The sequence below is a fragment of the Prunus dulcis genome, chromosome 3 (assembly GCF_902201215.1).
Source record: "Prunus dulcis chromosome 3, ALMONDv2, whole genome shotgun sequence".
NCBI lineage: Eukaryota > Viridiplantae > Streptophyta > Magnoliopsida > Rosales > Rosaceae > Prunus > Prunus dulcis.
Window position 1 is genome coordinate 3,741,970 of NC_047652.1, and position 18,069 is coordinate 3,760,038.

At 36.6% G+C, this 18,069-nt stretch overlaps 2 non-coding genes and 1 pseudogene across 2 annotated transcripts; all 3 read right to left on the reverse strand.

The window, feature by feature from the left end:
- Positions 1 to 8,244: 8,244 nt before the first annotated feature.
- Positions 8,245 to 11,226, reverse strand: LOC117620562 (annotated as a pseudogene).
- A 1,094-nt stretch (positions 11,227 to 12,320) lies between these two features.
- On the reverse strand, positions 12,321 to 12,444 carry LOC117623675. Its single transcript, XR_004585200.1, has one exon. It is a non-coding gene; the product is annotated as a small nucleolar RNA SNORD14 (small nucleolar RNA).
- Positions 12,445 to 17,176: 4,732 nt separating this feature from the next.
- LOC117623674 lies at positions 17,177 to 17,298 on the reverse strand. The gene has a single exon (XR_004585199.1). It is a non-coding gene; the product is annotated as a small nucleolar RNA SNORD14 (small nucleolar RNA).
- Positions 17,299 to 18,069: the final 771 nt, after the last annotated feature.

The following is an 18,069-nucleotide window of genomic DNA, read 5'->3' on the forward strand; positions in this document are numbered from 1 at the left end:
TGTCAGTTTTTGTAAAATATTTCAAATATAGCAAAAAACTCACTTAAATATACACAAATGCCCTCAAATTTAAAACCTGTATAAACCTAAAAAATAAACCTTATTAAATAAAACTTTGGAATATTTTTAACCCATGTTTGTACAGAAGAACATAAGTTGAAATATATCATCCTATTTATTGATATTTTAATCAATTTAAATTTAGTCCCAATCCAAGCATCTCCAAACATCGGTTAAGTGTTATTCAACTTAAGCCAATTCAAGCCAAAACTATTTCTGAGAATAGTTCATGCCAAGACAATCTTCTGTAACAAACGAGGCTGAAGGGACCAACTTGGCAAATGACTGAAAGACTTGTTGCCAGATCAATTGCCCAAGTCTGTTTGAATGACACCATTATTTTATCTTCTCTAATGGATCAATCCGTCGAGTGTTCCCCACACGCATAAATGCTGCATTGGCTTCTCAAAGAAGCTAATAAGTTTCAAAATTGGCAGCCCATCCCACATGTCACGTTGCCTTTTAAAATTCACACAACCATATTTGTACAATTTGAGTGACAAAGTCAAAAGAATTTTCCACAGAAAAGAATTGATTTGTAGGCCAAAGAAAAATCAAATCATGATATAAGTCAGTGTTCCCAACATTTTCCACTTAAAAATTATATCCTTGTTGCTGAGCTTGGTTGGATTTTACTTTTTGTTGTATTGTTGTGCTTTTTTGTGGTTTCTTAATAAAATTTAGGGTTTGTCCAATATAGGTAAATATAGGGTTTGTCCAATATAGGTCCCTACAATTTTTATTTCCTAGACATATACCTATCATTCTATAAATCTTTGTGTAAAACCCAATTTTAAACTTAAATGACCTGTAAGATTGATGGGTATATGTCTATGAAATAAAAATTATAGGGACCTATATTGGTACTAGCATTAGGGTAGCTATTTTTATTGACAATTGTAGTTTGTAGTTTCAGTGGTAGCTTCCTATTATTGTTTGAAAAGAATACTAGCATGGATGGATGCTGCTTGTTTTGTCTAAATAACTATCTTGATTATTCAAAATTATGCACAAGTTGCTATATATCAAGAAGCATGTTAGTGTGATTTTGGCAATAGAGGTCTTATTTTTACATTGTTCAGTTACTCAATGACACAAATATATACAAGTGTTACAGATTTCCTACTGTTTTTTCATTCCTCTAAAATATATTGTTAGAGTTTTTACCTTTAGATTACATTTTAGTAAGGCGTCATCTCTATTTCTAGAGTCAAGGAGATCCTAGCACAGAAAATTTTAGCACTTTCGGATCAATCCCCCAAACATAATGTGCAATAACCAGATCCTTTTTTTTTTTTTTTTTTTTATAATCTGAAAAGCGTTATCTAGAATAGAACAACAGATCGTGTCACTTTCTATGACATGCACTAGTAAAAAAAACCCCTTGCGCGACCAAATTTTGCGCGACGAAAGACTATTCGTCGCGCAAAGTCACTTTGCGCGACGAAACTTGAAACTTCGTCGCTCAAAGTCTTGCGCGACCAAATTTTGCGCGACGAAAAATAATTCGTCGCCCAAAGTCACTTCGCGCAACAAACTTTTGCGCGACGACAATACATCGTCGCTCAAAGTCTTGCGTGACCGATTTTGCGCGACGAAAAATAATTCGTCGCTCACGCGAAGTGACTTTGGGCGACGAAAAATAATTCGTCGCTCAAAGTGACTTTGGCGACGAAAAGTAAACTTCGTCGCGCAAAGTCCTTATAAAAATAAATAAAATAAAAAAAATATTTTTTAAAATCTTTGCATGACGTAATCCAAACATTTTGTCACCTAAACCAATTTATTTTTGTTTTTTATTTTGTATGCATAACACTTAAGAAATTAAGCGGTATATATATTTATTAAGTAACTTTAAATTTATTATTTTAGATCGGATCGGATTTTTATTAGAAAAATATATTCTTGTTGTTCGGATTGGGTTTTTGTTAGAAAATATATATTTTAAATTGACGATCGAATTATTTCATTGTATTCATATCGGGTCAAGGAGTGTAGCAGTAAAAAAATCATCAAAATCGGAGTTAAAATAACCGTTAAATCTTGATTTTTCATTATAACCGTCGAAAAGTTTTATCCCCTTACTTGATCTCTGAATGTTTATTTTTTCCGATTTCTGGCTATATGATCTCAAAGTATAAACAAACAAGTTTGATGGTTGGATCGTTGAAACTAGTTTTTTTGAATGCATATGCCATCAAAACAATATATTCACAAACAATTAAGAGTTTATTTATACTTTCGTTAAATATAACATAAGATTTTGTGGTATCCACTAGTGTAATATTTTAAATTGAAGATCAAATTCAGTCATTGTATTCATATAGGGTCAAGGAGTGTAGCTGTAAAAAATCATCAAAATCGGAGTTAAAATAACCATTAAATCTTGATTTTTCATTTATAACCATCGAAAAGTTTTGTCCCGTTACTTGATCAATGAATGTTTATTTTTTCCGATTTTTGGCGTATATGATCTCGAAGTATAAACAAACAAGTTTGACGGTTGGATTGTTGAAACAAGTTTGACGGTTGGATCGTTGAAACTAGTTTCGTAGAATGTGTATGCCATCAAAACAATATATTCACTAACAATTAAGAGTTTATTTATATTTTCGTTAAATATAACATAAGATTTTGTGGTATCCACTAGTGTAAATATTTTAAATTGAAGATCAAATTGAGTCATTGTATTCATATAGGGTCAAGGAGTGTAGCTGTAAAAAATCATCAAAATCGGAGTTAAAATAACCGTTAAATCATGATTTTTCATTTATAACCGTCGAAAAGTTTTGTCCCGTTACTTGATCTATGAATGTTTATTTTTTTCGATTTTTGGCGTATATGATCTCGAAGTATAAAAAAACAAGTTTGACGGTTGGATCGTTGAAACTAATTTCGTAGAATGCATATGCCATCAAAACAATATATTCACTAACAATTAAGAGTTTATTTATACTTTAGTTAAATATAACATAACATTTTGTGGTATCCACTAGTGCAAATGTTTTAAATTGAAGATCAAATTCAGTCATTGTATTCATATAGGGTCAAAGAGTGTAGCTGTAAAAAAATCATCAAAATCGGAGTTAAAATAACCGTTAAATCGTGATTTTTCATTTATAACTATCGAAAAGTTTTGTCCCGTTACTAGATCTCTGAATGTTTGTTTTTTGTGATTTTTTTTGGGGTATACGATCTTGAAGTATATACAAACAAGTCTTATGGTTAGATCGTTGAAGTGTGTGTGTGTGTGTGTGTGTGCGTGTATATATATATATTTATTTATTAAGTAGCTTTAAATTTATTTATTTTGTACATATAACACTTAAGAAATTGAATAGTATATACATTTATTAAGTAGCTTTCACCTTAATTATTTTTTAAATCATAAAATAAAATGTTTTTATTTTTTATTATTCATAACAATTATTTTTATAAATATTGTGCTACAAACCAATTTTTCGTCTCTCAAAAGTTTGCGCGACCAACAGTTCGTCGTGCAAAACTCAAAAAATTTGGGCGAGTAACAAAAATGGGACGCGGGTTTTTAAAATTTTAAAAAAAAACTTTAGACTTTGCGTGACCAATATTTTTTGTCACGCAAAAATTTGGGCGGGTACCAAAAATGGGACTCGGGAATTTTTTTATATAATTGTTTTAGACTTTGCGTGACCAATATGTATTTTTCGTCGCACAAAAATTTAAAAATTTTGGCGGGTACCAAAAATGGGATGCGGGAATTTTTTTTTAAAAAAATAATTTTTTTAGACTTTGCGCGACCAATATTCCTATATTCGTCGTGCAAAACTTTGCGAGACCAATATGTTTCGTCGCGCAAAACTTTGCGTGACCAATATATATTTTTCGTCGCGCAAAAATTTGGGCGGGTACCAAAAATGGGACGCGGGAATTTTTTTATATAATTTTTTTAGACTTTGCGCGACCAATATGTATTTTTCGTCGCACAAAAATTTAAAAATTTTGGCGGGTACCAAAAATGGGATGCGGGAATTTTTTTTTTTGAAAAAATTATTTTTAGACTTTGCGCGACCAATATTTTTATATTCGTCGCGCAAAACTTTGCGAGACCAATATATTTCGTCGCGCAAAACTTTGCGCGACCAACGTATTTTCGTCGCGCAAAGTGATACGGTTTTTAAAAACCGAAATAACTCCTCCACCATTTTCTCAATTTCTTTCTCTACTCTTACCTCTCCTCTCTCTTTCCCTCTCCCCAAATCCCACCCTTTCTCTCACACTCACTCCTCTCACTTAATCTCTCATCTCTCTCTTCACTATCTCTCACTCTCACTCACTCTCTCATCTATCTTTTCACTATCTCTCACTCTCTCATCTCTCTATCACTATCTTATCTATCTCACTTCTCCCTCTCATTCTCACTCACTCTCAATCTTGCCAAAAGGTATATTCTCTCCAAATTTTAAATTTTTTTCATTAATATGTGTTTTTGGAGTTAGTTTTGAGTTTGTGTGGGGTTTGGGGTTGAGTAAAGGGGAGAGATTGAAGTTTGGGTTGGATTTGTGGTATAACAATTTTAGGGGAGATTATACATTCTTTTTTTTTGTTGTTGTTGTTATTTGACCATATTTGTTTTTTTTGTAGGTAATCATTGAGACTTTGATGGCTAAAGTTGAGGATTAGGAAGCTATCAAAACATATTATCCACCACTACCACCACAATATGCTTGTATTAGGATTTTACTTTGTTAATTCATGTGTACATTTTGAATATATATATATATATAAATATTTATTGGATAATTTGATCACTATTTTTCATATGTAATTTTATTTTGAATATGTCAATTTAAATTAAAGTAATTAAGAAAAATCTTACAATTAAATTAAATTTAAAAAGTAAAAATTTGAAAAAATTACTAGAATTAAATTAATATCAATTTAAATTAAAGTGATTTAAAAAAAAATCATACAATTAAATTATATTTAAAAAGTAAAAATTTTGAATAAATTAATATTAAAGAAATAATAATAAAAAGTAAAAATTAGTTTATTTTAATTAAAAAAATTTAAAACACAAAAAAATATTTCGTCGCGCAAATATTTGCGCGACGTTATTGTTCGTCGCGCAAAACTCTAAAAATGTGGGCGGGTACCAAAAATGGAACGCGGGAATTTTTTATTTTTTAAATTTTTTTGAGACTTTGCACGACCAATGTTTTTTGTCGCGCAAAACTTTGCCGAATACGAATGCGCGACCAATTTTTCGTCGCGCAAACCTTTGCGCGACCAATGTGTTTCGTCGCGCAAAGTTTTGCGGGACCAATATTTTTTCGTCGCGCAAAGTTACTTTGAGCGACCAATATTTTTTCGTCGCGCAAAGTTACTTTGCGCGACCAATATTTTTTCGTCGCGCAAAGTCACTTTGCGCGACCAATGAAAAAACTTGGTCGCGCAAAGTCTTTCTTCACGATCTTTGCGCGACGGATTCTGCGCGACGAAGTTTTTGTCGCGTAAAAATTTGTGCGACTACAATGTATTTTGCGCGACGAAATTTTCTTCGTCGCGCAAAGTGTAAAATGTAGTAGTGATGCCTAATTAAAAAGAACTCATGATATCTCTGACATGATGAAGCTTAATTACCAAATCTCTATTGTTGATTAAAGGTTTCTTTTTTGCCATTAATAAAACATCTTATGAGTGTTTGAGTTTCAAAAGTTAAAGATTGCTCAACAAAACATTGAAATTGCCATGGCCAACACAGTCATATTTCTTTGTCTCTACATTCTATAAGCTCATCCACTGCGATTCCCCAGAATCACCCCTGTACCAACCCAACCTCACAGCCGAACAACAATCCAAAAGCTTACTTTCCTATTCAAACACTTACGCAAAGATTTTCAGGCCAAGCACAACAATTCCAATGTTGATGTTCTGCGTCCCATAGTTGATCATCAACTGGGATCTGCATACATTGCTAAAATCGGCATAGGCACATTCAGGAGAGCATCACCCGTTTCTTGCTTTCTCCGCATGGACACAGGGAGTGTAAACATGTCTTGGTTCCTATAGTCAGCTAGCTAGAGAGTGCTAGCTACTCATCAGGAGTTAATATCAGTTATATATCAAGTAATAAAATAAATTCCAAAGAAAAAATAAACGTCATTGCCTTCAACATGCATGTATCTGTGACTTATTGTTTTCATATTTTGCAATTTGAAATTCATTGAGATATCTGATATGGAGGGTAAAACGTGTAGGAGCAGATCTTCTTAGAAAATCTCAAGATAGACACATTGGTCTTTCCAGTTTATGTTCATGTAATTGCGTTTGTGAAGTTACCTTAATTTTTCTAAAATAGGTAATCAAATTTTACTCTGAAAAAATTAAAGATAAAATCAAGCAATTCAGGAATACAAAGAGATTTGGAAAAATTTCTCAGTTTCTCTCTATTTCTTGCTTGCCAAACACTTTTCCAAATTACCAAGTAGTGTATATATACATGCTTAACCGATACGATCTTTGCACATAAAACAAACACAAATTGTGATCTTACCTTATTGAATGACATAAACAAAATCAATAACAGTAAACAGTTAAACAAACATAAATTGATCATTAAAGCTTATATACTTGTATTGAACTAAAATCCAAAGAAAATCATAGAATCGAAACGAAAAGCGAAAACCACCCAAAACCTGCTCCAACACATTGGTGAAGTCCTAAAACTTATGGGGTGCTATGCATAAATTAAGGCTGGGGCCTTTTTTAGGTGTTCACTTAAACTCATCAAAACATCGCCCCCCAATAATAGAGTCAAACTTATTAGCTCTCTGCTATTTATATGAGATAAATATGGTAATTTACATTTGCTAAATCGTTTAATATTTCAAGTAGTAACTCAAAACTGGATAACAAAATTGAGTTCAAAATTCAATGTTCACCGTCTTGATCGGCTTTGTAAGATCACCAAGTTGAGTATGCTGAGTGTTTTCGCACCGGTAGAATTCCAGTGTTACAAGTGAAGGGCATCTAGAAAGGAGGTCCGTGACTAGCTCATTCAAATCAACATAAGAAAAACTATGCTCTTTTAGGCAACAAAACCTCCTCCCCTCTTGAACCAAAGCTTGGTCCAAAACACAATGGCTTAAACTCAACACAAGTAATGACCCAACATCAAAGCTTGCAGGAGGAAAACGATACCTTGGGACCCCGGCAACATAACTGAAGCGGAGATGTAGCTCTTTGACAAAGTGTTTGGTTACCAGCTTGATCCAACGGTCGACATTCCAGGCTTGGCTTTGCAAAGGAACTCTCCCTCTCAGCCTAAAGTAATTGATTACCTTTTTCTGATCATCGTCATACTCACGGAGCATTCGCAGCGATTCGTCCAGTGCCGTGGCGGCAGACCTTTTCCTTTTAGGATACCGGCCTGCTTGATAATAATAAGAGATGGGTTTGTCCCGTATCAGAATTGAAATCAAAATAGTAGGCTGGTAGTGAGCTCCATAGGGTTTGCCATGTTTTCGACACGAAGCTCATGCGGACAGCATCTTCATAGGCAGGCAATCGACAGAGGATTTTCTGCATAATCGAATCCGGCAAATCCGATATTCGATTCAGAGGATACTCAATTGGATGAATGCTTGAATCATTTCTCCCTCTTCTTTTTCTTCTCTTTCTTTTTGTTATTTTTTTTGACAAAAAAATACTGTAAACTAGTCTAGTGAACATGGAGGAGAATACTCGAGTGTGCTGGCCTAGCCCCTAAAGTCTGCGAATTATGCCTCCCTCTCGGAGATGATGTGTTACTCGCGAGCCTTCTATATAGATAAAGATTCCTTTTCCTTGTTACCTAAGGAATATGGCGTGGGCTGTAGATTGTTAGCCCATAGGAGTTGGATTGGGCTAAAATTTTATAACATTGCTCGCATCTAAATTCAATCCGATATTATATTATATATGCATTATTGGAAAATTCTTACATAAGTATTTTATGTTAAGAATTGGTCTAATGAATGCAATTCAACGGCCGAGATTAGATATATATATATAAGTAATCCTTAACTTATGTACTTATTGAAGAATCTCCCATGCATTATTTGGTAAAAATTAATTCTAGATATTTCAGTTTTTTTTTTTTTTTTTTAATTTTAAAAAATTCCTACATATTTAAGTCAGAAACTTGTTTACCCTGTACTGAGATTGTTTACCATTCACTATTCTTCAACTTTTGACAAAAGCTACGACTATAGCATTTATCAATTCCTTCTTTAGTAAAGATATATGTACAGAAGGGAGCAAACATATCATGGCATGAAAGGAACACTAATACAGCAATTGCCAGTTATGTTAAAGCTTTAAATTTCTGAAGGAGGAAAGAAAATCATTTCGAGTAGCTTCTGCCTCCCATTCTAACTCATTCCACCAGTCTTCCTCTCCTTCGATGACGATATTACGTTTGCTTGCACTGGAATCCAGTGGGAGCTGCCTCAGTTGTGGACAGTTAAATACAACAATTGTCTTCAGATATGAAGACGGCAATGCATTTGCATATATGCTCTTCAACTGTGGCAGATTGATCAATATCAGGTTGTTAAGTTTTGCAAATGAACTCAAATCTTCTACCACTTCCTCAACTTTGCTTAATTGCCCACAATTGATTATTTGTTCCATTTCAGGGCAGTCGTGTATGTCTATAGTTACAAGATTTGGAGCAAAAATAAGCCATGTTAAGTCCTTTAGTTTGGGGCACTCATACACACTTACCCGCTGAAGGCTGTGGAAGCAACTTTTGATCATTGTGATTGAGTTGCAAGGACCGTTAGGTGCTTGTGCAGCCGCTCCATCCTGAACCAAATCAAGTTTCAAATCTTCCATGCTTTCGCAATCACAAATATTAAGGATATCCAGACGTTTCATGTTTGTCAACAGCGATATGTCAAGGGAGCTCACACACGTGAAGGACTCAAGGCATAGAACTTGAGTGCAGGTCAGTAAGTTGAGGGAGGTGAAGAATCTTTTGAAAGCAGAGACACACCTTATGGTGATAGTCAACACATCCAAGTGTTTCAAACACACCAATTCTTCTACTAAAGATTCTTCTCCACCAAATAGAATATCGTCTGATGAACCACAATCATACATTCTCAACACCCTCAGCATCAGAAAACTTGAAATTACATTCCTTGGAACCATATTCAATTTACTGGTAAACTCCAGGTTCAAATATTTGAGTTTGTCTAAGGCCTTCAACTCAATTGGCAAGTCTCTTATGCCCGTTTGCGATAGATTGAGATATTGTAGCGACTTCAATTTTGATATTCCCACTGGCAAATGAGTTATACCCTTGTTTTCTGACAAGTCCAAGACTCTTAAACCGGGCATATGCTGAAAGAAGCCTTCACTAATCATTTTCAAACGATTATTAGTGAGAAACAGGGTAGACAAACTAGGGCATATGGATCTTTCTACTAGATTCTCAATCTGATTAGCCATTAGTGACATCCTTTTCACACCTTTCCATTTTTCGAAATCGGGAGCTTCAATCAAATGAGCACCTGTATGCACCAGGAAATTCTCCTTGGCCTTCCCACATTCACAAGCCAACCACATTGCCATGTCACGAATCACATCGTGCATTCTCACATAATCTTCTCTACCTTCCAATAAACATGCATTAACCAGAGTACCTATAATATCATACCCTTGGTTTTGAGCTCCAGTTATGTCATCATACTCATCCAAAATTTCCTCACCAACCCAACAATATATTAATCTTCTTTTGTGAATGAGAAAATCTTCTGGAAATAATGCACAATATAAGAAGCAAGATCTAACTTTCTCGCTAGGTAAATTATCATAACTAAATTTCAAAAGAGGGAATACCTCATCTCCCATACCTGAAAATTCAGAGGCAGATCTTTTTAGAACTTGAATTGCATGATTCCATTCTTGGGGTGTCTTCTTGCAAGCCATGGCCCGACCAACTGTAATTAGAGCTAATGGCAAACCATCACACTCTTTGGCGACGATTTCTGCTAGTTTAGGGATATCTGGATGAATATAAAGTGTTTCTTCACCCACCTTCTCTTGAAACAAAGTCCATGCTCTGTCCCATGCCAAACACTCTACCTTAATCTTTTTGTGAGCGCCCATACGGCTACACACCTCCTCAGAGCGAGTTGTGAATACTAGCTTGGACTTATTCTGTCTGTCAGGAATAGGAACCCCAATTTTGGCTAAATCAACCCTCTCCCATATATCATCTAATAGCAATGCAAATTTCTTAGATTTTAAGACCCTGAAAATGTCTTCAGCTTTTCAAAGGTAATCTTTATCCTTCCATGTGTCATCACAACACCCTGTCTTTCCCCCAATGCTATCTTGAATATTTTCAAGCTTTAGGTCCTTAGAGACCACTATCCAAATCACAATATCAAAATCATTGGGGGTATGGAGGAAGTTATTGTTGATCTTGGTCAAAAGGGTAGTCTTACCTACACCTCCCATGCCATACAAGCCAATAATTCCCACTTGCTCTTCTTCAAGGTAACCCCAAACCTTGCCAAATGTTGAGTCCATGCCCACAGTTGGTTCAGTACTTCTTTCATACATTATAGCTGCAGGTACCCTTTCAGCCACAACTTCAAAAACTCCCCTCCTCTGCAAAGCATTCACTTCCACCAACAATTTAGTCAATTTTTTCCCAAATTTGTATTGGGTTTTGCAGTTGCTGAATAACCCCCCTCCAAATTTACACAATTTCTCAACTTTTTGAGTGCTATTATCTTTATCTCTTACCAAGCTACTGACTTTAGCTTCCATGGCTTCCACCCTTGATACCCATCTCTGTACTTGGTCTAAACGTTACAAATGCTGTTGCTGCTCAGCATTCTCAACCCTTCTCTGCACATCATTCTTTTGGTCTGCTAATTCTTCTAAAGCAGTTTGCAGATCATGAAGGTTGGATTTCAGCTTACATGGGTATGCGGCTTGCCCAACAGTGCAATCCCAGCAGCCAGAAAGAATGCCATCACATGATATAGAGATCGAGAAGATGTTGCCCATTATTAAAAAATAATGGCACCGTAGAATTTTCGTTGTTTCTAGCTAAGAGAATGAAAGAAGAAATTTAGCCTAAAAAATAGTTTGGAAACTGATGAGAGCAAGTCGATCCAGAATTGATGGAATTATACTGTAGATCCAAATTGGAAATATCCGATCTCATGACCATTGACCAGTGCCACTCTTTCAGATAATAAAATAGGTTTTTTTATCACAAAACGTCATCGACCTTTGCGAAATTTTCAGATTGCATCTTTAAAATTTTTTTGTATCGCTTATGGTGTTTAACGTTAATATAAGTGCTCTTAAATAATCTTTCTGTCAAAAAACTGATAAATCCAAAGACATAATTGTCAAATCATATATATATATATATATATATAATTTCCTTTCCGTTTCTCTTTCTTTCTTCTTCTTTCTCTCTTTCTTTTCTTCTTCTTCTTTCTCTCCACCAGATTCCTTATCTCTTTTTTCTCTGTCTCTTTTTTTTCCCCTCTCCTCTGTCACTCTTCTTTTTCTTCTTTCCTAGCAGCGGTCAACTATTACAAAAAAAGTTTGTGACAACTTATTAATGGCATGGTTGAATAATACTTGTTCCCATCTTTTCTTCGTCTTCTGTACCCGGCGTGCAGCCCACATCGGAAAAATGGATATAAGCACGCCTCCCAAGGCCTATATAAGGATAACCCTATTCCCAAAAAGAGGGACAGAATCACAAAACGGTACGCTACCGCTTGATCTGTAGTCTAATCTTTACTAAATCCGTACTTACTTAAGCATCGGAGAGCCTTCGGCCGGTACCACACCGGTACCCCAAGGTCTTACCGAACGTGTCCTTTTGCAGGACCTCGATCTTCCGAAGACTAACTCCCTTCCGAAGACATCATATCACTAAGTTGGGCGAGCCACGTGGATAAACCACTTTTTCGCATCAACAGTATGCATGGAAGCCTTTAACTTGCAAGTTCAACCACCAATTGTCCCAAGCATCAAAGTATTCTAACTTCTCCTTCTCAATGTCTTTACTTTAAATTATAAATGTTGTTATTTTCAATGTCTCCCGTGCTAAAATTTCCAGTAGAAATAGGAATCAGGGACTGTTTCATGTGATTAATCAGCACCAGTTGAAAAGCAACACCAACTTGTAAAAAACAGTAGATGTAAAACAAGAAACATAATTAGAATGCCAATTTGATTGATTGTATAAGAAAATCAGCCTAAGACATCTAAGGAAGGATAAAAGCAGCACAAGCTCTCAAGCCTGGTGAAGGCAAAAGCTCTTAGGCAGCCACTGCGAATGTTCTTGAGAAACAAGCCTTAGATTTGTCGTCACAGGTGATTCATGCTAAAATATGAATATGATTTGAATGTATTAGGTTGTTCTTTATTCTTCTCCATAAGGAGGTATATATAGGAGTTTACATATGAAGGTTTTACAAGGAATTAGATGTAGTAAAGAATTAGGAAAGTATCTCTTAATTGTACAATGATTTATCACTTACATAAAAAATAGGAAAGTAAATCCCTTAATTAATCAAGGAAGTAAATCTCCTTGATTAATTAGGAGACTCACGTCAACACTCCTCCTCAAGTTGGTGCATATATGTCACGAATGCCCAACTTGGTAAGTGAGTCATGAAATACTTTTCCACACTCACAGCATATGCAATATCTGATCTTAGAGGACGTATGAAGAGTAGAACCTTTGGTGATGGTGATAGAAGAAGGAGTTTGGGTTGACCGTATACTTCTGTGAGTTTGCAATAAGATGGAGAATCGTATGGGTTCTTGACATCGCAGCGGAAGTAAGATGTGATATGAAAAGGTGAGGAAGGTGATGTGAGAAATTTGATGTATGAATTTGATGTATGAATTGGATTTAAGATGACAGGACCCGAACCAAATTTCGCTTTGGAATTCGAGACGGACCCTGTGCGTGTCCGACACTTGGCGAATGTCGGGCACAATTGACCTATTTGCCTTTCGAACTGTATTTTGACCTTGACTCCTGCCGAAAATTCGGCAGAGTCTCCCCTGTAATTTACTCAATCCCAAAATTTTCACCTGTCAAAACAAGCAATAATATCCACACAACCAACTGCCAGCATACTTAAGATACAATACTCAATCCAGTTCTCAATCTATGGTAAATATCAGAGCAGATCTAATAGTTTACAGATAAGTTAATCTTTTTACAAACCAACACTTTTTGTAACAAGAAGACGCGGAAGGCAAGATGGCCCGGTGGTGGATTTCCTGTGCACGCTACAGCCTAGAGGCGCAAAACATTTGAAAATGTGAGTGGACAAAAATAAAGGTTCATAAAATATCCTAAGAATATACTTACCCCAATTGTAAAAATAGTTAAGTAAAACTAAATATGTACTCTGCATTTGAAGCATACTAAACTCAAGGCATTCACATATTTATATACTTATATGTAAATCATATTCACGCTTGATAAATTTCGCATAAAAGCACTTAAATCAAAACTTGCATAAAAACACCGTAATCAAACTTGCATAAAAGCAATGTACTCAAACCTTGCATAAAAGCACTGCAATCAATTAAAACTACCACTCGGATGTACCCCTGTAATTCCGTCAATTCCCCTGGCAGGTCTCGGGACACAAAGTCTATCCGAGCCGCAAACTGGCAGGATTCAGGGGACCGCAGTCAGCCTGATCCGCTGGCAGGTCTCGGTGACACAAAGTCAACCTGAGTCGCAACTGGCAGAATTCAGGGGACCGTAGTCAGCCTGATCCGCAATCCTGGCAGGTCTCGGTGACACCAAGTCAATCCGAGCCGTAAATCCTGGCACGTCTCGGTGACACCAAGTCAACCCGAGCCGCAATCCTGGCAGGTCTCAGTGACACAAAGTCAACCCGAGCCGCAATTCTGGCAGGTCTCGGTGACACAAAGTCAATCCAAGCCCAAATCCTGGCACTCACGGTTCGAGCGTCCCTGAAACTCGTGAGGCAAATGTCAAGTGCACTGACAAAACTGAGGGTAAACTGGATGTCTGTAGACATCGGTATAACTGAGGGTAATAACTGTAGCTGGATACTCACGGTGGTTTAAAATAAAATATTTTTTTGAAAAGTCTGATAAATAACTGAATTTTGTTAAATATAAAGCTGTGCTGCTATTTTATCTGATATAAGTCTCAAACTCTACTTTCTGTAATTCTTTAGCATATTCAACTAAGCAGCACAAAAATAAAGCTATTTCACTTCACAATCATGCTAGGACACAATTAATAAACTTATTCAAGATCAAATAATGAAACTCATTTATGTAAACTCATTTATATAAAATCATTTATGAAAGAAAGTCCACTCACTCCTGGTCCAAGCTAGCTAGACCTCCTGAAGGTCTCTTCTGTGGGTCTGCCTGGTCCCGGGTGCCTGGGTAAACCATTATGAATATTTAATTAATAAAACTGCTCGGTATAAGATTTTAAGTAAAACCCTGACCCCCGACTTCTAGAAGTGCGTGCACTAACTTTAAAGTCATTTTTCGGCCCACTTAGGCATTTCAGATGTTTAAAATCGTCTGAAAAAACTCGAGACTTCATTAAGCGATAAACTTCCATATTGGTCGATATGGAACCCCGTGGGGTCCACGACCTCTCATTACCAATCTGAGAGTTCCTTTAAGTTCCTCACATTTAAGAAACCATGTCCTGCAAGTTTGGTCTGAAACGGACGATCGGATTGACCACGATTGTGTAATCGTAAAATTTCTAAACCCTAGCCCCAGGGTTCGCAATTTCAGAGTATCCGAGACTCCGATTCACAATCCGTCAAATCCTACACGATTCTGAAATTATTTGAAACAACATATTTGAAATTGAGCGCGATCCAACGGCTCAACAGTATTGAACCCGGAAATCGCACAATATGGAAAATCCGTTCGAGGCTCAAACGGTATCCAAATTGAGATCTGCGAAATCCTACGCGCTCGTGATAACCTAAGGATCGCAACAAGACATAGTGCCACTGCACTACCCTCACCCAAGCGCCGCAACACGCGGCGGCAGCGATGGGTGTCTAAAGCGATTACGCCTCGCCGAAAAAACTTTAAACCGCGGCTCCAAACTCCTACCCTAGGTAAAACACCATATTTGGAGCCACTTTTGTTCTTGGACCTACCCCAAAAACTGACCGGAAGTGGCCGATCACGGAGGCTGAAAATTGGCTTAAACTTCAAACTCAAAAATCCAATAGCTACACTGAGAATCGATCTATTCCTACCCAACAGGCAGCTAGAACAGCTCGAGAGGTTCAAAATTCATACCTGGGTCGACGGAATTGGTGGCCGGAGGAGGGTGATCGGCGGCTTTGAAGTTTGGACGACGTCGGCCGCTTCATCTCTAGATTCCGGCGAATCCGCGGCGGCTGGCGGCGGGAGGTGGCTTGGGTATGAAGAGGACGTCGTCCCGGTCATTTTGGTACCGGCCCCGTCCACAGCCGTGATAGGTGGCCGGAGTTACAAGCTGAAGAAGGAGGAGGGGCAGAGAAGTCGCAGGAGAGAGTGAGGGAGAGAGAGAGAGAAAGCTGGTTTTTATAAAAACCAACTTTGAAAAATTTACGGTTTTGCCACTGAGACTCTTTTGACCATAACTCTCTCGTTATAGCTCCGATTCGGGCCCACTACGTGTCTATGAACTCATTTCACCGTGCTCTACCTAACGGTGTCTGTAGAATTGTCAAATTCCTTCTCGGTCAAAAAGTCAATTTTTCCTTAATAAAATATTCCAAGGGCAAAATTGTCTTTTCTTAAAATAAATTACTAATTAAATAGGAATTTTTGTTTTGGGTTATTACATAAGAGGTATGTGTATAAGGTTTAATGGTATGTGTTTAGGGATTTGGATAAGAGGATTTGAGGAATTTAGATTTAAGGGATTTGGATTTGGGGAAAAAAAATATGAGGAATTTGATTTAGGGTTTTGGATTTGAATATGAGAAATTTGAGATAAGGGTTTAGAGACAAAACAACTTATCTTCACACCATTTCTCCCCTTGAAGAGAAGGGGTCGTCAGACTCAATAAATAAGCAACATATTCTTGGGATACGTCAATAAACATGGCCCTTTCACTTTTTTTGTTTTTTTGTTTTTTGGGTAGAGTTTGCCCCTCCTAGTACCACAACTAATCGTCTTGCTGCTGAGGATGTCCTGTCGTGGCTACAGAGGCAGAGGCAGGAGCTGGTGCCGTTGGAACTACAGGACTAACAGAAGCTGAGTCAGAAGATGTGTCGATTTGCAGAGCTCAGAAGGTTGCGGGGTGTTGCCGGTGAGGTACCCCAATCTTTCGCGGGCAGCAATACGCATCTCCATGACCTGAAACCATAAGGCATAATTGGTCTCAGTCAAGATGATGCCGGTCGAAAATGGAGTGTTGTCACTATGAATAGTAACAATTTGGGAGGATGGTGGAGTGGATTGGGTGGGTTCGGAAATCGAGACGGTATCCATGCAGCAGAAGGATAAAAATAATGTGTTTAGGAATTGAAAGGTATGAGGGATATGTGTACAGAGATCTAAATTTGGGAAAGATAAGGATGAGGAATATAATGTAAGGTTTGAGTTTGAAGAAATTTGATATGAGAATTTAGAGACAACTGAGGATCGATTCCTCTGATACTATGCTAAAATATGAATATGGTTTGAATGTATTAGGTTGTTCTTTATTCTTCTCCATAAGGAGATATATATAGGAATTTACATATGAAGGTTTTACAAGGAATTAGATATAGTAAAGAATTAGGAAAGTATCTCCTAATTGTACAATGATTTATCACTTATATAAAAAATAGGAAAGTAAATCCTTAATTAATCAAGGAAGTAAATCTCCTTGATTAGTTAGGAGACTCACGTCAACAATTCAAACCAAACATACAGCACATTTAAATGAGATTTTAAAACTGTAAGAAAATATAAATTTTGCCAAATCAAATATGCTAGATTTTAAAAACAATTCGCAACATTAATGGAAATCTAGAAACCATGCAGAAAACCAATTTACAGCATCAAATTTAAAAAACCAGAGTATTTTTATTTTGCAATCTCATACATCCAAGGAAGGATAAAGCAGCATTAGCTCTCAAGCCTGGCGTGGCGAAAGCTCTTAGGTGGCCACTGCGAATGTTCTTGAGAAACAAGCCTTAGTTTTGTCATCATTGATTATAATATTCAAAGATTTATATTCAATAAAATAATCACAAGCCTTCTTTCTTCTTTTGTAATAGTTGACCGCTGCTAGGAAAGAAGAAAAAGGAGAGTTACAGAGGATAGCGGAAAAAAAGAGAAACAGAGAGAGAAGAGATAAGGAATCTGGCGGAGAGAAAGAAGAAAAAGAAAAAAAAGAGAGAAGGGAAGGAAATAAGATATATATATTTTATAATTTTGGATTGATTTGACGATTATATCCCCAAATTTAACAGTTTTTTTGATAGATGGACTATTTAAGAGCACCCATATTAACATTAGGGACCATGAGTGATACAAAAAAATTTTAAGGATGTAATATGATAGTTTCGTAAACATCATGGATGTTTTGTGATAAAAAGCCAATAAAATATGGCACCATGTGTCACATTTTCATCCTTCTCAACAAAGCACCATGTGTTGTAAATATATTGGATTCTATGTCAGCCACATTTTGGAGGAATTTTCTATACACCTACATGAAGCTTGGCTGCTTTCATTCAATTAGCGGAAGAAAGGAAGAAAGGAAGAAAGGAAAGTGAGAGGAGAGAAAAATCAGTGAGCCACATAAATTGTAAACACTAAAGTTGTTGTCCTATTATTTTATATAGTGAAAAAGTTACTACTACTGCTCTCCGAAAACCTAAGCATGGCTGAACGTGGGGAATTTTCCGCAATGGACGAAAGCCTAACGGAGCAATGCCTCGTGGAGGTAGAAGGCCTACCAGTCGTGAACTACCTCGTTAAAT